Raw genomic sequence first — 22,672 nt, 5'->3', positions numbered from 1 at the left:
ATTGCAAAAAGTATTTTAAGCAAAGTTTCTTATTATTTCAAGCCATTTACAACTCCTTAAGATAAATTGACAATATTAATATGGATATATAAGTACTGGTAACTTGCTTGATCGACCACATGAAGCTCTTCAAATTCACATTTTACAAAGAACGTCCAATTTGAATAAGTATTACATTAAGGGGAGAAAAGAAACCAGCAATTAAAGAAATTTAATAAACAACGTTAAACAAACTATAAAAAAAAGTTTATTTATTGTCCCACTTCTCAGCACTGTTACTATCTTAATGTGCCTCTCTATGAAATCCATCTATGTATGGTACATAGGAGTTCTCAAATTCTTTTAACGTCATAATCCTTTTTTCTTGTAGATGTTGTCGGGTTTACATCCCATATACTTTAGGAAACACTGCTTTCTTTGGGACTGGATAACTTATAATCAGAAACTACAGTGACACCAAAAGCTACAGATGAAGTTAGAATTTACCCTATCCCACCTACCTTACATGACACAGCTCATTTATCCTTACAAGATATTCTTGCAACAATCTTATAGTGTAGGTAGTACTAGTATCCTCAATTTGTAGTTAAGGGGGAAAAAATGCCTAACCTGGGCAGTGAGTGGTTCTCAGTTGCACCACCTCTAGGACTTTGCTCAGGCTCTCCTGGCATACACTGTTCCTTCAGAAATTCCCTGTTTCCACAAGAATAATTCCTATCCATTACTTTAAGGTCCATTTTATCCACTTTCCCCAGGAAGTCTTCAATGCCAACTGGCTAAAAATAACCATCCCCATGGTACCTTATTCCTTTCATGAAACTTTTAAACTTACTATCTTATACATGCTTCACAGAGAGGCCAAATTCACATGGTCGAAGAAGAAAACAAGCTTTTGACTGGCTAACATATTCCTGATAAGAGACAAAGGGCCAGGCACAGTGGCTCACACCTGGAATCCAACACTTTGGGAGGCCGAGGGCGGATCATGAGGTCAGGAGTTCGAGACTAGCCTGACCAACACGGTGAAACTCTGTTTCTACTAAAAATACAAAAATTAACTGGGTTTGGTGGCACACACCTGTAATCCCAGCCACTCAGGAGGCTGAGGCAGGAGAATCGCTTGAATCCAGGAGGCAGGAGGCAGAGGTTACAGTGAGTCAAAATCGCAATACTGCACTCCAGCCTGGGCAAAAGTGAGACTCTGTCTCAAAAAAAAAAAGTGGGGGGGCAGAGATGAGTGTAAAGTGCTCTCAATATTTTAAAGTATGTTCAGGAATACTATCTCATTTGATTCTCCATTTTGAAAGAAAGAAAATAAGTTCTCATTTGAAAGGAAGGAACTGAGCTTTAAAACAGGTAATTGCCTCTACAATCGAATTCATACATCCCATTACCTAGCACAGCCTTTACACACAGTAGGTACTTACCTGAGGACTGAGTAAATGCTTGAGAAAAGCTAATTTAAATTCTGGGCTTTTTCACACTTGAGCACTCCTCCCACGATGGTGCCCATCTCCATATACAGTGAACGCTGTTGGTACTCGCCCAGACTCCCTGGTCGTTGCTACTTGAATCTCTGCCCACAGACTTCCAACTGTCATCCCTTTTATTTCTCTACCTGAGGGTTTTCTCTGGACCTGCATTGCAGTTGGAAGCTCTGGGGATTAACACCCCCAGAAGAGCCCTCAACTAAGGACTAACAGGTTCTAGTATATCATATCCCAACTCCCTTGCTTCTCATGTAGCTAATTCTAAGGCATATTTTTTATAGTTCCCCTGGAAGAATTAAAATTGTAGTTGCTCAAGTCAGTAACTTGCTTAATACAAACCATTTACTGAATGCCTCCTTAGTAAACTACCTGCAATCAAATCTTTGTCCAAGAGTCTGATTTGTAGAACCCAAATAAGACACTATAGGGTCAAAACAAGAATTTCTAGTTTTAAAAATGAAAGGTAAAAAAGGGGGGAATTACTTATAAACAACTAAGTATAATTACATTTTTGAAAGAGAAAACATTAACCATCCACTATTTACCACTGCATAATGAGCAAGTCCAAAATAGGAGTTAATGTTAGTACATGAATATTAACTCATGAATTTGCTGACATGAAAAAGAAAAGCTGTTTTAAAAAGTACAGAAAACACTTTAAAAATATGTTAGGGGAAGTGTCAATTTAAAATCCACTTTAGGCCTTAAATGTAACACCTTCCTCAGGTGCATCGGTTGAGAAAAAGTTTTAAATCTCACTTTTTTGCTTCTACTCTTTTTGAAATAGCTTTCTAAAGGAGGTGGGAGGTATGTGTGTGTGTGTGTGTGTGTGTGTGAGAGAGAGAGAGAGAGAGAGAGAGAGAGAGAGAGCAAGAAAGAGATCAAGTTGTATTTCAATGAAGCCACCTAATTATGCATTTCTTAAAATGCCCTCAGATCTCTGATCTTCAGTAGGACAAATGCTAATAGTCTCTCTCACATGTCTACATTTGATCACAAAGGATGTCTAATCATTTGTTCAAAACTTACCACTTTCTATGGAGAATTACTGGAATTTAGTTGTAAAGATGTTTTTTAATGAAAGATACAGGAGCTATCACTAAGGAGTTCCCAGTCTAGATGGAGAGACAGAAAAAGAAACAGATAGTTACCATTTAGGGTAGCAAGGGATGCCCAGGGTATTTGGGAGGCGCAAACACCCTAGGTTTGCTCCTAATCTACACAGGGCAGGAGAGAGGAGGCAGCAATGCCAGATTAATATTGTGACATGATGCTTGTTCTAAAATATCATGGTTGCATACCCAGTCCACCATATTTTATTTAAAGTTTAAAAACTATGAAACATAACACTTACATGTACACTCAAAAGAGCTTCTTTCAAGATTTTCTGATTGCAAAGGTGGAATAAACTCATCAAAGTTAATCTATTTTCATTCATAGGGTACTGCTGTCTGCCCTGAAGAGTCTACCTAATTCCCCTATTAAGTAATCTAGCACTGGTGTATAAGAAGGGATTCCAGGAGAGGTGAAATATGAACTCAAAATAAAATCAGGAATTTAAGAGATGAATGTGAGGAGAAGAGAGTGGGCAGGACTTTTCTGGTAGAAATGTGTACACAGGGCCAACCATGGTGACTCACAGCTGTAATCCCAGCACATTGGGAGGCTGAAGCAGGCAGATCACTTGAAGTTAGGAGTTCAAGACCAGCCTGGCTAATATGGTGAAACCCCATCTTTACCAAAAATATAAAAAATTAGCCAGGTGCGGTGGAGTGTGCTTGTAATCTCAGCTACTCGGAAAGCTGAGGCAGGAGAATCACTTGAACCTGAGAGGCGGAGGTTGCAGCGAGCTGAGATCACACCACTGCACTGTAGCCTAGGAGACAGAGTGAGACTCCATCTCAAAAAAAAAAGAAATGTATGCAGGGATAATAAGACTGACAGACAGCATGGAACTCTTGGAAGTGTGTGTAGATTAGTAGTATACTAGTGCAAGGGAAAGAGAAGCAGACAGGCAATGCATATGGAAAGACAAAGTACCCAGAAATGAGACTGGAAAAACCAGCAAAGGTCAGATTATGAAGGATCTTGAGTTCTAAGGAGCTTTCAGTTTTTGTTTTGTTTTTCATCACGTTCCCTGACTTTTTCTCGGGTATCATTCACATACCTAAAAATTTATCCTTTAAATCTATATAATTCAGTGATTTTTATTATATTCACAGAGGTATACAGCCATCAGCCCCATCTAATTCCAGAAAATTTTCATTGCCACAGAAAGAAACCCTATATCCTTTAGCAGTTGCATCTCATTCCCCCTTCTTTTTGCCTTGGGCAACCACTACCCTACCTTCAGTCTCTGGATATTTCCTATAAATGGAATAATATAGTATGTGACCTTGCAAGTCTGGTTTATTTCACTTAGCATAATGTTTTCAAGGTTCACCCAGGTGTAGCATAAATCACTGCTTTGTTCCTTTTTCATGACCTAGTAATAGTCCATTGTGCGACTACACAACATTTTGTTTATCTATTCATCAGGTGGTTAACATTTGGGTTGTCTCCACTTTCTGGCTATTATAAATGGACATAAATAATTATATATACATTTTTGTCTAGAAATACGTTTTCAATTCTTTTGGGTGTATACCTAGGTAATATAGTAACTCTTTGATCAGCTTTTTGAGGTACTACCAAAATTGTTATCTGAAGTGGCTATGCCCATTTTGCATTCATACCAATGCCAGAGTTTGAAATCATCTAGAAAGCAGATGAGCTAATCAAAGTTTTGAGGCTAGATAGAAAAATATTAAAATTTAATTTTAGAACGGCTATTCCAGAAGTAATGTTGGTTAGAATTCTATTGCAAGGAAGCCAGGTAAGACAACATGACTGTCTGATTAAGATAGCAGTAGAAATGATCTGAAGGAGGAAATGGAATTGAAAAGAAAGGGGCAGGAAAAGGAAATAGTCTTTGGAAAAGATTAATTCAAAATTTAAATTACATAGGAAGGTGAGTATCCTCTCCACTAAAACGTCTAAAATATCAGGCAAGTAATGAAAATAAATAAAACACAAGATGTAAGCAATGCGGAGTGGGGGGACTATAACAAAAAAGAAAGAACACACCTCTCTAAAGGAGGCAGCTGTAACTCAGCTCCAATCACCTAATGCTACAGGGAATGTCTGTGCAGTACAGTGAGATCGTCTCCTTATTCAAGAAAAGCCAAAATCTGTACCTTCATATTGGATGTCCTGATTTTTAAACACTGTCAATTAATTCAATATTTCTTTGAATTCTGTGTGGAATCAACAAAACATGTCTATAAGCTGCCAGTTTGTGATCTCCCTTACACAAAGTAAAGGGAAAAGTGAGCCAAGAATCAGACTCTGCCCACATTGAAGGAGTGAATTAAATAGGGTCCCAAGAAGGAGACAAGGAGAGAGCAGAGGCAGAGGAGGAAACTGGAGGGTGCGATATCCCAGAAGCTCTGGGATGATCATTTCTAAAAGGGGAAGTAGTGAACAGTGTGAAATGGCATAGGGAGTCTTTTCACACTGAGAATTGAAAATTGAAAAAATATTTGGTGTCTGGGGGCAAAGTAGAAAGCTGAATAACTTAGCGTTCTCTCTTTTCCCAACCCTTGTTTTTTTCAAAAGTCAGCATAAGGATTTAGGTGCCTCAAATCTTTTTTTAAATTTCTCAGAAAAGAGCCAGATAAGTTTAATTATATTGTCCTCCTCACCTCAGCTGATAGATACTGAACTAGTCTAGTTTTAACAAAAATGAAGGCCTTTGAAAAAGTTTAGATCTCTATGATGTATGATCACCTGGTCCTTTCAAGCTTATGGTTACAAATAGAAACTCTTAACATGTCTTATAAACAAAAAAATATATAATTATGGGAACAATGTACAGCAGGTTCTCAAATAATGTCATTTCATTTGTTTCATTATAAAGTTGATCAAAGAAAAAATCACTTCCTAGCCCAGGCCACTGTGTGCATAGAGTTTGCACATGCTCCCCTTGTCTGCATGAGTTTTCTCTGGGTACTCTGGTTTCCTCCCACATCCCAGAGCTGTGCACGTTAGGTGAATTGGCATGTATACACAGTCTTGGTCTGAGTATGGGTGGGTGCGAGTGTTCCCTGAGATGAGATGGCATCCTGTCCGGGGCTGGTTCCCAACTGGTGCCCTGAACTGCTGGGATGGGCTCTGGCCACCCAAGACCCTGAATTGGAGTAAGTGAGTAAACAATTTTCTTATTTGTTTTTAGGAATCTTTCTTAAAGGTATGTACAGCTCACATTTATTCCAATGTTTTATATTAGAAATGTTTGGGTCTTTATGTAGAAGTTTGGTGATATTTTTGTGACCAGAAATATGCCATAGGAGCTTAACTCTTGTTTATATCAATTAGCCTGTGGTAACAGTGGTTTCCTTAAACGTCATTTCACTTAAGGTCGCAGATTCCAAGAACCTATCCATAACGATAAGTGAGGACTTACTGCATATAGCTTTGGCTGTATGTGACAGAGACTGAAAATAACAGTGGCTTAGACAAGACTCCAAGCTGTTATGGCAACTCCGCTTCAAAAGTCATCATCTGTGAACAATAGGCACTGGGGACTCCAAAAGGGAGGAGCTAGAGAGGGGGCGCAAAGAGTTGAAAAATATCCTATTGGGTACTATGTTCACTATTTGAGTGATGGGATCAATAGAAGCCCAAACCTCAGCATCACGCAATATACCCTTGTAACAAACCTGCATACGTACCCCCTAAATATAAAATTTAAAAAAGTAAAAATGTCACTATCTGATACGGTTTGGCTATGTCCCTACCCAAACCTCACCCTGAATTGCAATAATCTCCATGTGTTAAGGGTGGACCCAGGTGGAGACAATTGAATCATGGGGGTGGTTTCCCCATACTGTCCTCACAGTAGTGAATAAGTCTCACGAGATCTGATGGTTTTATAAATGGGAGTTCTCCTGCACACGCTCTCTTGCCTGCCACTATGTAAGATGTGCCTTTGCTTCTCCTTTGCCTTCCACCATGATTGTGAGGCCTCCCCAGCAATGTGGAACTGTGAGTCCATTAAACCTATTTACTTTATAAATTACCCAGCCTCAGGTATGTCTTTATTAGCAGTGTGAGAACAGATTAACACACTGTCCTACGCCTTCTTTAAAAATCTTGTTGTTCTGCCGTTCTTAGAGTGCTGGTCTCCTTAGCAAGGTCTAAGATAGTCAACGATCATTCCCACATTCCAGCAAATGAGAAGGGAAAGGAGACAGCACACCCCTTTCCTCTAATGGCCTACTTGAAGTTGCACATAATCATTCTGTTTATATCCTGTGGTCAGAACTTTGTCACATGGTTTATAATTCCTAGCTGCAAGGAAGGCTATGAAATGTCATCTCTGTCCTGCAGGGATTTGTCCCCAGCTAAAACTTAGGGGCTTTATGTCTGAGAATAGTGGGGAAAAGGGAGACTAGGAGACAACTAACAGTCTCCCTCACAGAGTATTGGCTTTTTCAAGATTCTATTCTTAAAATTCTATAAATTATTTATATTTTGGTTCAATTTTGTAAGAGAATATAAATCTGGCCTAACCTTTATTCTTAAATATTGGAAACATAGCCATGTAACACTGCCACAGCTCTGGCTTCACAGTGCTGATATTTATGACAGTGCTGAAGAAAAAGTTAATTTTAATTTGTTCTTACAAAATTATTTTCCTAAGAATTCTAAAGTAACTCTAGTCTTCTTGCCATGCTTAACAACTAGCTTTCAAAAGACTACATTAAAAACTCAAATTGCAAAATTAAAAAATCATTGACATATTCCTACAGCATATGGAACTATACCACCTCAAGGATTCTTTTAAATTATCACAGTCAATTGTGCCCTTACTGCCAGAAAACTCTTGAAGTAACAAGATGTATTCACTATAGCAAGATGTGCTCCTGAATTTTGACACTTTATTCTCATATTAGTTCACAGTAGTATATTTTATCATTCAAATATGAGAGAGGATTAAAAATAAAATAATTCACCAGCACATAGTTCACTATTGCTTGACATATGAACAATCTCAAGGCCTATCCATGAACTACAGAAACTCCTAAATAAATATAAAAGAGGAGCAATCCATAAGAAGTGATCCAATTTAAAATATAGTAATTTATGAGCTGTTTTATGATCATTCACATTTACTAGATTCAAGAGTACATTATTTCAAAGCCACTTGGCTTCTATCCTTCTTAAAAAACATGGTACTTTCCCATAGTAGCATCTTTTATCCACTTAAAAGTATGTAAATTATTATGTTCAACAAATTTAACTCCTTCTTTTATGACTAGCTTGCCTTAAGAACGGTTTTGAATGGCTAGGACAGTGATAAAATCATCAAGCATAATATAGAATATAGCTGTGCAAAACGGACTTTTAAAAATATGCTTATAATATAAAATGTTAATTAAAGAAATTTGGAAACTGCTGAAAAGAAAGACATAGAATATCAAAATAAACTACATTAAATTGAGCAGTAAATACTTAAGTAGTGTCCAAAATTATACTGACCAACAAGGTTTTACATGGAAGAGAAAAGGAATGGGGGAACCACTTCCAAGGAAGACTGAGTAAGTGGGACTGGAATTATCCCCCTGACTAAAAAAATGAAAGTTCTGTACAAAATACGAAGCAATAGTTTTTAAGACACCAGACACAAGGCAATAATCCTTGAGAAATGGAAAACACACCTGATGAACCCTAAGAAATGGGAAACTGATGACCTGAGCTCTATGACTATTCCAGCTTCCAGATCGTCGCCCAGGAAAGGAAAATCCAGGCAGAGCCTAGCATAATCCCTGAATTGAGGAGATGGATTGGAGGAACTAAGGAGATCAGAGCAGCTAGATGTCACAGGCCAGAGTACTGGAGGGAGGAAAGCTAAAATACAGAGAGATACCCAGAGGTCTACAAAAGAGCTCCCCCCTTGAATATTCAGCAGTGTAATGATCAGGACACAGATGTGAGAAAACAACCCAAAGTTAGGAAAAGAACCACCTGAAAGTGTTAATGGGAACAGTACCCAGCACTCACACAAGTCTGGGAATTGTGCCTGTTCCTACCAGCCAGACTGGAAAACTTCATAATTCATGGGGTGTTGGGTAGAGTACTCAGAAACTAATCTTAAAAACAAGACCTGAAAGGATCAAGCTGTTTCCAAGTAACTAATTGCATCCCAGAAAAAAAAAATACTCAAGAATATTTATAGGAATATAAAAATATCCAGCACCGTACAATTCACAATGTCTGGTATCCATCAAAAATTACTAGGCATGCAAAGATGTAGGAAAATATAACCCATAGTAAGGATAAAAAGTCGATCAAACAAAATTGACCAAGAACTAAAAAAGACATTAGAATTTGCGAACAACGTCATTAAAACGGTTTATATGAATCTATTCCATATGTTTAGAAAGTTAAATAGGAACATGGAAAATTTTGAAACACCCAATTGAACTTCAAGAGATGAAAACTACAATGTGCGAGATGGAGAACACACTAAATATGATTACTTGATAGTGAACTTGAAGACACAGCAATAGAAACTACTCAAAATGTAACATATGGAGAAGAAAGAATAAAAATAAATAATCAGAGCATCAGTGTTTCTAATATACATGCAACTGGAGTTCCTGAATAAGAGAAAAAAGAGGAGGGACTCCTAAAAAATTCTGAATAAGTAACGACTAACTTTTTTTTCAAATTTGATGGAAACTATTAACCCTCAGGCCCAAGAAGCTCAATGAACCCAAAGCACAAGAAACATGAAGAAAGCTATACCAACATACATCAAAATCAAATTGTTCAAAGTCAGGGAAAAACAGAATATGTTATAGGACTTGTTATCTATAAAGGAGAACAAAAGTAAAAGTGACAGTAGGTGTCTCATAAAAAACAATGTGAATAAGAAAACAGTGAAGCAACATCTTTAAAGTATTAAAAGAAAAAGCTGACCTAGAATTCTATATCCAACAAAAAAAAGGTGAAATGAAGACATTTTCAGAAATACAAAAGCAAGTTGAAAGGATTCATCACCAGCAGATCTATGCCACAAAGAATGTTTAAAGGAAGTCCTTCAGGCAGAAGGAAGAGGATATCAGAGGAAAATCTAGATATAGACAAAGGAATGAAGAGCACTGAAATGGTAACTACTCAAGTAGTTAAAAAGATTTCTGTTTTACATAAATATATTTAAATGATTACTGTTTTAATAAAATATCAACATAGTAAGGGCTTTATAACATATGTAAGAAATATAGGGTATAAAATATATTTTAATGAGTTTCCAGTAGTTACTTGAAAATTGTAACACACAAGAATATTTCAGCTCTGCTATTCTAGAGAAATTAAAACTTCTGCCATTATTCTGAAATACAAATTCCATTTGACCTACATTTTCCCATTTGACTTGAGTAGACTTAGCATTATACTTTTGACAATGTAAGTTAAGGTGAATATACGGTGTTTGTTCTCACAGAGAAAAGTAGTAAGTAACTCCAAAAGGGTGTTCTGGTTAGTAAGCAAGTTATCTCATAAGTTTAGGCAAAGGCCTTTGATGAACTTTATTTATCTTTTTCTTTATTTTTTTTGAGACAGGGTCTCACTGTGTTGCTCAGGATGGAGTACAGTGATGCGATCTCATCTCACTGCAACCTCCACTTTCAGGGTCCAAATGATTCTCCTGCCTCAGCCTCCCAAGTAGCTAGGATTACAGGTGCCCACCACCACGCCCAGCTAATTTTTTTTTTTTTTAATTTTTAGTAGAAATGGGGTTTCACCATGTTGGCCAGTTTGGTCTCGAACTCTCAACCTCAGGTGATACACCTGCCTCGGCCTCCCAAAGTGCTGGAATTACAGGTGAGAGCCGCCACACTCGGCCTGACGAACTTTATAAATAAAAGCAAAATATTGTTTCATTATAATACTAAATTTATTTAATATTTATTTTAATATAAGTAACTTTTAAAAATTGGGTCAAATAGATAAATAGGAGATTTTAAAATATATCTACAGCACAAGTCACAAAAGAAAGTTCCCTTCCTCATTTCCCCAACCTGTCAAGAATGAACATAATGTATCATTTACATCATTAGGGCTTTTTAGGAGAATGTTTATGGGGAAAAATTGGGAAAGAAGATAACAAAGCAGTAGTAGCTTCTCACCATCAAGACGCATACGAAAGCAATAAGAAGATAAAAGCTCAACTGGGTATTCACAAGTTCAAAATTCTATATATTGCTACTGAATTTGTCTCCTATTGTGTGAAATCTATTCAAGAGCACATCTACAAGTTCACTCAATAAGCAGCTGTGTGCTGGACTGAAAGTAGAAATAGAAGAAATAAAGAAGAGATGCATCTTTGGGGTAGTGAGGGAAAGGTAGGTTCCAAGATGAAAACCTAGTATAGACAAAAGTGCCTTGAAAAGAGGTTAATTTAACCATAAAGTATAGTTAACAGTCTTTTGTGTGTATCACCCTGAACAGAAATGCTGATGCGCACTCAAGTTTGGGAACTACTAAGCTAGACTAAAAAAATGAACAAAAGGCAAGCTTCCATGCTGAAGTCTGTGCATTCAAATTCTGCCACATAAGACAACTATTAAATCCTAGCAGTAAACAGAAAATGAGTGGAAAATTCTAAAGTATTTCTGCTAGTCAGCAGAGCTGATTTCAACTTATTTGCATAGATAGCCTCTATAACCATGACACACTACTAGATTCAGTACTATTATAAGAATCAAAGGAGAATTGAATATACCCAATACTGAGGTCCAATATGTGTACAATAAGTTCTAATCGAAGTCTTGCCCTAGCAGAACTACAAATTGCATAAAAGATCTCAGCCACTTTCAGGAAGCAATTCCTGTCCTTCTAAATGACAGTCCTGTTGTATCAATTTCATGGATTTGGCAACAGCCGTGAAACTTGTCATGATGGGATTACATTTTATGTAAGGATTGAATTCTAATGTTGTAATGCCTATGATGCTACTTCATTCTTCTGGACCAGAAAGTGTAAAAGGGCAAGATAAGCAAAGAAAACAATTGCTGAAAAAGAATATTCAGACAATTTTCAGATTGTAATAAATTTGAAATGTGTTTAGACTATCAGTAGACATTAGTACATAACATCAAATATAGGCTAGCAAAGCATAAACACCAGAAATAAAAATGATGTTGGTAGTATTAACAATGATAATAATACAGGCTGGGTGCAGTGGTGCACTCCTATAATCTCAGTTACTCCAGAGGATCACGTGAGGCCAGAAGTTCAAGACCAGCCTGGTCAACAAAGCAAGATTCCATCTCTAAAAAAAAAAAAAAAAATTCTAATAAAAATTAGCCAGGTGTGGTGGTATATGCCTGTAGTCCCAGGTCCTTGGGAGGCTGAGGCAGGAGGTTCAGCTGAGCCCAGGAGTTCAAGGCTGCAGTGAGCTATGATCACACCACTGCATTCTAGCCTGGGTGACAGAGTGACAGAGCAAGACCTTGTCTCTAAAAATGACAATAATGATGTAGATAATCCAAGTTAAAATGGTTTATTAGGGGGAAAAAAAGGATTAAAACAGAAAGACAAGCAAATGCAAGACAACCTGGGTCATTTTAAAAAAAGGCAAAAGTGGTGTTAGGCTTCTACCCTAATAAGGACATGATGAAATACCAAATAGATAGTGAGGCAAGTGAATAGATGACATCCTATGTTGCTGGTCATTTAGGAAAGAATGAAATCAACTTGGTGGACTATACTGCCCTATTTTTATAGTGATGAATTCACTTCATCCATCCAAAACAACAAAATTAAATAACAACATCCAATTGTAACCAAAAAATATAATAATGTTAGATATGAGAGCAAGTAAGTTTGAGAAAGTACATTTTATCATTTGGGCTTGTGCTGCCCACTAGCCATGTATGACTATGTACTCATTAAAATTAAATAAAACTCAATTCAGGCCATTGGCCACATTTGCTAAATTTCAAAGACCACATGTGCCTAGTGGTTATGATATTGGAGAGCATAAACATAATATTTCCATCATCACAGCAAATCTTATTGGACAGCACTGATCTATACAACTGTTAGAAGTGCCCTGTACATGAGAGATTAGATCTAAAAGAATACACATACACACACACGCACACACACACACACACACACACACAAAGCCAACAAGTCATCCATTCTTTCATTCAGAACATTCACTAGGCATTTCTCATGTGAGAGTTGCTGTGCTAGGCATTCAGAGACCACAGATTAAAACAAAATAGTCCCTGCCTTTGAGGACCTCACAGAGCAATAGGTAATAACAATATATTAATAATTGGTCAATCAGCAAACACTTGTTGGGTATCAACTATAAGAAATGCACACAGTGCTATGGAAGAAAACAAAACATTAAGCATAGAGTCTCACCTCAAGGAGCTTACAATTTCATTAATGACACACAACACACAGCAAGATGTAAAATGTTTTAAGTGGCCAATTAACATTTGCAACTGTGTATTTCAAACTGAGGTCAATGAGCTTGATGTGAAATATTTTTTTTCCATTTTGGGATTTCATTTGGATGATCATCTAAATATATATATTGTATTCTAATCAGTTTCTGAATAAACGTTTAAAAACTAAATACTGCCACCAAATTTTCATCAGGTTGTTTGCACTTGGTGTTTCAATCATGCATATACTAAGTGGAGATCAAAGAATAGAAAGTTTGCTAAACAAATAAAGTCTGTTTAGAGAAAAGGTAAGGATGAAGTGAGTCTTTACAGAACACATGGTAGCACAGGCAGACAAAAGTACCTGTACTATAGTGGTTACAATCATCATGAATGTGAAGATAATGCATGCATCCTATCACTGTGTAGCTTCTACACAATCTGTTCTCCATTCCAGAAATCTTGGAATACAGCTTACACATTTGATTTAGAATTCGATGACTCCACAATACTAATCACATATTCAAGAGAACAAAAAGATGTTACAGAAGTCTCAGGTGATGTCTCATTACAACTGACTTTGAGGATTATTTGAGGAATTTTGATCATGTGTAAAGTCTGATTACCCTGAGCCATACACAAAGCCTCAAAGTTAATATTGTTTGTTTGGTTTTAATCTACTTATAAAAGGACAATTTCTGTATCTATATTGATATCAAACATAGAAATAGATTAAATAAGAACAGAATCTGAGACTGCATCTTTATACTTTTAAACTGGACACTGGCAATGTAATTTCAACAATACAGCATCATTTGTCACAGAGTTCATTGTTGTTTCTTTTAATTTCATCAATTCTGTTGTTTATATTCAACATTTGTTTGTTGGGTTTGGTTCTATAATTTAAGAAATCTATAAGCAAAAGCATTTGTATTTTATGTTCCTATATACTTAAGTAGAATGTTTAATAAAAATAAACACATTCGCACTGTACACACCTGTAGTCTTAGCCAAAACCAGCCCATTCTTCCTGTGGTATTTTATTTGGAGAAAGTGCCCATTAGGAAGCCAAACCTCCTCTGCCCTCCTTTCCATCTAAGTGGTGGGAGACTACGAATCTCTAGCGAGCCACAGGGTAATTGCAAAGAGACCATAAATACACATGTAAATCATCCTGTGTATTAAATATACTACTATAATTCAAAAATATAAGGATGCTGTTCATTTAAAATGCAAATTCCTTTAAAAGACTTTCTTAATACAGTAGCCTTTTTATTATGGATTTTCTCAATTAATACTAGAATTTCATTTGTAAGCCTGCAAAAACACAGCCATAACCCTAAACTACTGTAGGAATTCAGAGAGGAATGAGATCTCCGTGTGCTGCAGTAATCAGAGGAAGCATCACAGAAGAGGTAGGACATACATTGGGCCCAGTGAAAAAGTAGGGCAGAGAAGCACAGCTTCCTAATCCCCAACAGAACCCCAGAAGAATGAAAGTCTGATTTTGGCTATGAGATGATCACTCATAGAAACCTGTGGTACATAGTTCTCTTTCTATTGCAAGACGCAGAAATTCAATTTATGGATAATTTATTGCTCACATAACATACCCTTGGAAAAATCAGCTATAGAACCAGACTTAAGAATGACTGGATGCAGGGAATGAAAAACTGAAATGTTCTTATTTCTCTCTCTCTCTCTCTTCTCTCTCTCTCTTTTTTCTCTCTCTCATCTTGACTTTTCTTTACACGTTGATTTATTCTCTCAGGCTGGCTACTCCTTTTTATCTAAAATCAAAGCCACTTGCTAGCTCCAAGTTTAGGATTTAAATCCTTAATGATTTACTGGATGAAAGGCAGGGAGTGGCAACAGTTAAAAATGTAAGGGCCTGGCACGGTGGCTCACATTTGTAATCCTAGTGCTTTGGGAGGCCTAAGCAGGAGGATAGCTTGAGGCCAGGAGTACAAGACCACTCTGGGCAATACAGCAAGACCCCTTCTACAAAAAAAAACAAAAAAGTTTAAAAATAAACAATAAATAAAAATTAGCCAGGTATCCTGGCATGAGCCTGTAGTCCTAGCTACTTGGGAGGCTGAGACAGAAGGATCACTTGAGCCTAGGAGCTCAAGGTTATACTGAGCTACGATCACACCAGCCTTGGGAGCAGAGCAAAACCCTGCACCAATCAATCAATCAATCAGTCAATGTAATAAAGATAGGCTGGGTCCAGGCTGTGAAAGAACTGGTGTCATGCTAAGAAGTTTGGGCTTTTAAAGTCAAATCTGGCCTAATCTAGCTGAGGAAATCTAAAACCTATATGAAGAAATTAAGTTTATTTAGAGATTTCCTGAGCTACAGTGTGCTCTAGAATAGATTAGTACTGTTGACCCCAGTCAAGGAGGCGCTGGCTCACAATTTCCCTCTTTGGGAACAGTAGTATTCTAGAAGGGTGCACACCTGAACCCAGATGGAGCAATAATAAAACTCCCTTTGCCTGGCCACAGTGGAGTAGTCCATAGGTATGCGCCTGACCTAACACAATCCAGTCACACCACTTCCTTGAGGTATTCAGTTTTAAATGTTTACATTTTGGTTCAGATACCCAGAGAAATCTTAACGGCTTCCTCATACTGTGCTGGGATGTAGAGTAAAACTCAGTAAAATTAACAGAAAATAGATAAGATTTCCTGGGTACAGTGGAGCAGCAAGGGGATCTGGGCCAATGATTCTGATCAATGGAACCAGATCCATTTAAAGAAGATATTTAAGTACATAAAACAGAAGAAAAAAGTAGAATATCTATGAATAGATTTCAGAGGCACCACAGAGTAGAAAGAGGGACTGAGTAATAGAAGAACAAAGGAAGAATGTCTCAATAGACTTTTCAAGATCAAAACAGTGGCATCTACTGAAAAAGCTATAGAAAGAACCCTGTGGCCAAAGAGGCAATGAGAATTCATAATGTTACTTGATTTAATTTAATAGTAGAAATCTACATATAGGAAAGAAAGGAGACACAGTGCTTTTGATTTTAACCAAAATGATAAGTAGAAATAAAAATGCATAGCCTCTACTCCCCATTCTTACTTTTAGATCTAAGAGAGACCTATAATATGTACTTCCTGCTGAGAAAATAAAAGAAGGCATGGTACAGTGCACTCTCTCACTCCTCTCTTTAACCCTCATCTTGCAGTATCCAGTTCTCTCAAGGTGAATGATGGAACCCAACAGCAATTGTAGCACTGACATCCACTTCATTGTGAGTAACAGGCTTTCTCCCTGGAAACTTCACTTACTGCTTTTGAGTATGGGATGTGTACCACAAGACTTTAGGCTCTGGAATCAGACCTGGATTCAAAACCTAATGCCACCCCTAGCTGAACAACCTTTGGCAAAGTATTTAGCCTTTCAAAGTCTCCACACACCTGCCAGGGGAGAAGAGAGGCAGAACTAGGGAAATATAAACTAAACTGCCAGAGTTTGAGATATAAAATAGTTAAAATATGTCTGGCAAAGTGCTTAGAGCACAGGGTATGTTCAGTAGTCCCTCAACCCCCTACATAGCACCCCATAGTCACTGGGCCATAAATATAGTACAATGGTCCTTTAGCTCTGCTCCTTTCTATAAAATGAGGGTAGACCACACTGCAGGCCTCCAAGTCACAGCACTGGTTCCCTGCAAGGATTAGTGGAATCAGTCTCTTAAAAGTCTCTCATGCATGGAATATATTTAGGGACTAATTAAGTCAATACCCAGACTAATGTATGTGTAGTGATTCATCTTTCAAAGGTTTTCTACTCTTTTCTTATCACCACCACTCATAAATGAACCCTCATTACCATTATTCTCCTAAATCCTGGAAGAGTTTTCTCTTCCAAGGAGTCACATGACTTCAGCCACTTTCCAATTCAATCCCATCTCTAGAAGGTTATCATGCCTATCCTGGCCAAAAACTCAAACATTTCATTAAGCAATCATTTTTTTCTTCTTTCCCTCAGCAGTGGACACCTGTCATTCTTTTTGGCAAGGGACAATGGGACCCCATTATTATATGTGGAGAATCCTCTCTTTTATGATATGGAGCCCACATTCCACTGTAGAAGCTATATGCCAACAGCGACAGCAGCAGCACCTCACAGGACAAATTCTGCAGAGGGATTTCGAGCCTTGTTTCTACTTGAGTAGCTTCGAAGTCAGGTCTGCGGACTATACCAGAGATTCTTTAGAAAAAAAAAAAAAATAGGGTCTTACTGTGCTGCCCAGGCTGGAGCATGGTGGCACGATCATGGCTCACTGCAGCCTCAAATTCCCAGACTCAGGTGATCCTCCCACCTCAGCCTTCCAACTAGCTGGGACTTCAGGCACACACCATCATGTCCAGGTAATTTTTTCTGTGTGTGTGTGTGTGTGTGTGTGTTTTGTAGCGACAGGGTTGTGCCATGTTGCCCAGGCTGATCTTGAACTCCTGGAGTCAAACGATTCATCCGCCTTGGCCTGCCAAAGTGCTGGGATTACCGGCATGAGCCACTGTGCCCACCCTATACCAGAGATTCTATGAGCTAGTCAATGTGGTGGACACATCCTAAGCTGACCTCCAAGGAGTCATGCCCTTGTATAGTGTTATGCCACTCTCTCACTATTATATTATAGTATATAAGACTCTTTCTTATCAGACTGAAGCAAGAGAGATTTCCTTGCCAGCTTTAAAAAAAGTAAGCTGCCATGTTGTAACAGTGCCTATGAGAGGGCCACATGGCAAAGAATAATAGCAGCCTCTAAGAGTTAAGGGTAACCTCTGGCTGACAGCCAGCAAGAAAATGGAGGCCTCAGTCCTACAGCCATGATGAGATAAATTCTGCCAAAGATAGAAAAAAGCTTGAAAGTGGATCTTTTCCCATTGATCTTCTGTTGAGATTGCAGCCCTAGCCAACATGGGAGATCTCTGGCCAGAGGACCTAGTTAAGCTATGTGTGGATTTCTGAGCAATGAAACTGATATGATAAAGGGGTGTTGTGTTAAGCAGCTAAATTTGTGGAAATGTGTTACACAGCAAGAGAAAACAAGGTCAAAATCCTCTAATAAATTTATTTGATGCTTATATTAACTAAAGTTAGTTTCCATGACTTGCTACTGAATACCTTGAGTGACACACAGACTATCCAAATCTTACCCTTCTTTCAGTGGCCACTTCAAATTCCACTCATCACTGTTGTACTAGAACTAAACCAGTCCACACCCATCTCCTTCTTATTACAGCTTCTGTAGAGATGTGAAGAAAGTACCATTTCCAGCAACCTCAGCGCTCCTCATGCTCACCAGCAACACATTATACTCTCTCTGGTGCAGCAAACAATAGATAGTAGTTTTCCTCTCTTTGAAGCTCTAAACAAAATTCATCGTAGTAAACAGGAAACCACATCCGAACTTTTTTTCAGTAGTTGATACTTAATAATTTGGATGAGCTCCTATAAACCATATATTTAGGGAAAGGAAGAGTAAAAATAAATATATTAGCTTAATAGAGAGCTCTTGGTACTGTCTGCTTATTCAAAAACACTTGCATGAGATTACATATTACCATTTTCTACAGAATTACAATGCTTCCTTCTGCAAGCTAGATAATATATTCCACTGTTAATTGTAATCATACAATATCAGAAGTCTATAACTTTGGCTGTTACAAATCATGTGGGCAATTATCCTAAAAAAAATTCTAGTGGGGTTTGAAGGAGAGGAGATTTGGTGAGATGTAGAAAAAGAACAAGTTTCTGTCCATTTTCTTTTTTAAAAAAGTCTGATTTATTCAGATATGAGGTCTACATGGACAGAAATGACCAGATAATTCCATAAACCTTCTGTTCACTTTGATATCTGTAAGTTCGGCCAAAGAAGCAGAGCTGATGAGAGAAATGGACATCCTGACACCCAGAATATGATCTCTGACCATTACTGGCTGCCTCTGGAGTGGACACTCCATTACTGTTCCCATCAATACTCTCTCTTCCCAAAAATCAGGTTCTGACTTTTCTTGCTAGTGAGGCTAATGATCCTCAAGCTTGACAACTGTGCTGATAAACTTCAAGGGCTGCTTTGATCAGTAGGGTGGCAGTAGGTAGTTGATAGGGTGAGGCCAGCAGGGGCAGAGAAATATGTGGACTATGGATTGACTTCAAGAACAAATATTCTACAGAGGTGTGTGTGCTTGTTTGTTTAGTTCAGCAGTAGCTATTAGAGTCATGGTTCTCTCCCATCAACAGGCCAACAGTATGATCCATCCCCTTATGACTATATTGACTGATTTAAAATCTGATCTGCACATATATAAAGATGACCACTTTAAAAATCTGGAAATACATAAATTTATGAAGTTATCATAAGATACAGGAGCAGCTTGCTTTCATCATTAAAATACAGGAAATATAGACGTTACACTTAGCTTCACACTGATTCACTATGGTGTAATGTTGGGTATATCAGTGTACCTGCTGCCTCCTTCCTAAAATGAGAACAATATGTCATCCTACCTATCTCTCAAATGTTTTGAGGAATCACCAAAAAGTGTAAGAATTATAATAACAAACTGGGAAACAATTGTATATATCTGCAGATGCATGCAATAAAAATTAAGTATGATAACTATTGAAAGCAAAAGGCTTCAAGCAATAAAAGCCCCCACCAACTTAAACAGTAATATAAATTACATTTTAAAACAAAAAAAAAAACCAATGAAGCAAAAATAAAAAGCCACATTTGGATGTAATAACAAAAAATGTCCATAACTACAATATTTCACTAATGAGAAGGTACAGATGCTACATACAGAAGGATTTTATGATGTCCATATGTTTCTCAAATGACTCTCCTTGTTAGCTATTTCTCCACATCTCTATTTAAGAATAACCTGCACCTTCCCCACTGAGGGTGTACAAATTATAATGTAATATGTTGTAATATTTAAACAAATTCAAAAAAGAAGTAATTCTAATAAAAAGAAAGGAAAGCTACACAAACCTAGATGTAGATATTAATAAAAATCTGAATTCTGATGTCATTCAAATTAGTTAATTAAATAGGTTTTTATCTGGTCAGCTGGCCTTAACATTCAAAACTCCTAAACCTCAAATAGAGTTCATCCATATCTTAAATATATAATTATTTATATATAGTGGCAATAACTTCATAAAACTCTTTCTACTATAATAGCGGTTATAGTTAATTTGGTCACCAATCACAAAAATCTATAACCACATATAAAATTATCTTTTAATTGCAAAAGAGCCATCATGATTTTTACAGAAGATGGCAGTTTAGTGTGCTAAACACTCTCTAGTCAGAGTGCTGGTCTGACTCTCCAATAAAGACCAGCCCAACAGGCTGAACTGCAGAAGGAAAGAAATAGGAAGATCAAGGTTAAAAAAAAAAAAAAAATCTGTCTCCTACCCATAAACTGGTATTTAACTTAAAACTCTTAACTTCCTTTTGCACAGCCTTATGTGCATCTAATCATGTCCATTCTGTAGTAAAGATAATCAATTCACGAGCAGCGCTAAGAAAGCATCTCTCTCCCTCTGGCTGGCAGTTTATCAAAGGTCAGACAGGATTCCCACCTTACACGCCTCTATTTAATAGCTAAAACATATATGAAAACACTAGCTTTTTCCCACACAGAAAATGGCATATTCTAAGAAAACGCTGCTCTTCTTCAAATGTGCCCCATTCAAACGAAATGGATAAGAATAAATTACAAGCAAGTTTTACAACTGACTAAATTACGGTGTTTCGGAAATACAGTATTCTTATTAGCCATCTTAAATATAAATGGTTTCCAGAAGGAACATCAGTAATTTGATGTTTGAGGAATTAAATTGGTCCAAACTGGAACAGTGGTTTAAAAGGATAAGGAGGACTAATTATCTGTGGTAAAAGGCAAATACATTAAACAACAAATTTTCAATCACAATAATTTCCGTAATAAATATCAAAAGTACCAAAGAGAAGTTCAAAAGATATCCTTTAAACATGATTTCTAATTTATTAAATGCAACTTATTCTGTGCTGTTGTTAATTACAGGATTAGAAAGATTTCTGGAGCATCAGAAAATAACATCCAGGCTTTTTCAAATGTCAAAAGGTTTTCTTTTGGAAGATTTTTAATTTTTTTTCCTTTAATATGGGTTCTCTATGTATGTACTCCCTTTTTCCAGATTTCAATAGTGCCTGCAAGATTTGAAAACATGACAGCGCTCTGAATGCTTGTAATTGCTAAATCTTACTCCTTATGAGAAATCTCAGCACAGCAAGAGTATTTAGTTGTATATGCATTGTTATACTATTTGGGGAGAAAAGAATTAACTCTTTGCTTTCTTTTCGGGTGGAAGTTAAACTTTTTAAGCCTTTCTTACCCCTTTTCCATATTTTACACACACATACACTCCCCATATACATGTAATAATGAACATATGTAGATATCTCATTTCTTACATGATTTCAAAATGCTACAGTTATTTAAAGCTGAAAGTTCCTTTTAGGAGATTACACACACCTCCCTGGAAGAAAAAAAAACAATTGACAGATCTTCCTGAAATTGGAGCATAGGAGACTCACTAGAGAATTCTCCAAGTCCACATCACAGGAACTACATCCTCAGCTCTCCGTCGCAGGCCACCTCTCCTGACAACCGCGCCTCGGATCTGGAGAGAGCTCGGTCCCGCTCTGCCACATCACAGACACACAGGCCTGACACCAGCACCTCTCACTGCGGACAAGTGGGTGACGGCTTCAAAGCCAAACAAACGCAGCTTGCTAGGCTCTCAGGGAACGCCCCCGTCCTCTGCTCCTTTTAGTCCCCGCGGTGACACCCTCATATGGCATCTAATTAGCCAGTTAACCTTAATAAGCTTACGATTCATCACTCTCCTTCCACTAGCCAAGGAACTGCTTTATCTCCCATCCTCCAGCCTCCTGAACTTTTCTTAAAACCCAGGATTCTGAGGTATTGACTTAAAACTGAAGTCCCCCAGGAAACATCAAAGGTACCCCCCAATAAGCGTTGCTCCCCTCAAGCAACACGTTGCCAGTACAAACTTTTCATTCATAGCTCGGCTCCAACATAAACTGGGTGTGTTTGGGGGCGGGAGAGAATCACGCCACCGGCCGCTCGCCTCGGTTTGCCAAATGTCAGGGTCTGTACACAAAGATAACCTAGCACCCAACTTCTGACAAAGGTTCCGTTAAACCCACCGGTCTCCGGGCTGCGAGATGCGAGGCAACTGGCATCAGAGTCCGGACTGAGATGCTGTTAACCTGCGGAACCCGAGCAGGGAATACCGCGGCGCATCCTGAGGACCGGTGGCCCCCAATTCCCAGGGCTTTCCTCGAGCACCAGCCGGGGACTCGGCCGTGGTGCCACTCACCTCCGCCCGCTCCTGCTGAGGCTGTCGCGCCCTCCTTCGCTCCGTGCCGGCGACCTCCTAACTTCTCCCCCTTCTCCAAACAGCCATCTTTCGAGGAGGAGAAGAGAATGGTGAGGCAGAAGCAAAGGGGGAATGAAAGTTGACTCGGGGACCGCCGCTGCTCCTCCAGCCGAGATTTACCGGCCGCGGCGGGCACTAGAGGAGGAGACCGCGGAGAGAGCGGCGGGCGCGGCGCGGCCGGCTTGGTGCGCGCTG

At 38.2% G+C, this 22,672-nt stretch overlaps 1 protein-coding gene across 1 annotated transcript in view; it reads right to left on the bottom strand.

Annotated features, from left to right (window-relative positions):
• HDAC9 (histone deacetylase 9) overlaps window positions 1-22,672 on the bottom strand; it is a 921,220-nt gene extending 898,548 nt beyond the window's left edge. The window contains exon 1 of the mRNA XM_011944152.1: window positions 22,418-22,672. The gene's annotated coding sequence lies outside the window, so the exon portion shown is untranslated. The remainder of the gene's footprint in view (window positions 1-22,417) is intronic.

Source organism: Colobus angolensis, unplaced genomic scaffold (assembly GCF_000951035.1).
Source record: "Colobus angolensis palliatus isolate OR3802 unplaced genomic scaffold, Cang.pa_1.0 Scaffold229, whole genome shotgun sequence".
Classification (NCBI taxonomy): Eukaryota; Metazoa; Chordata; class Mammalia; order Primates; family Cercopithecidae; genus Colobus; species Colobus angolensis.
This window is presented reverse-complemented; position numbering and strand designations above follow the sequence as displayed.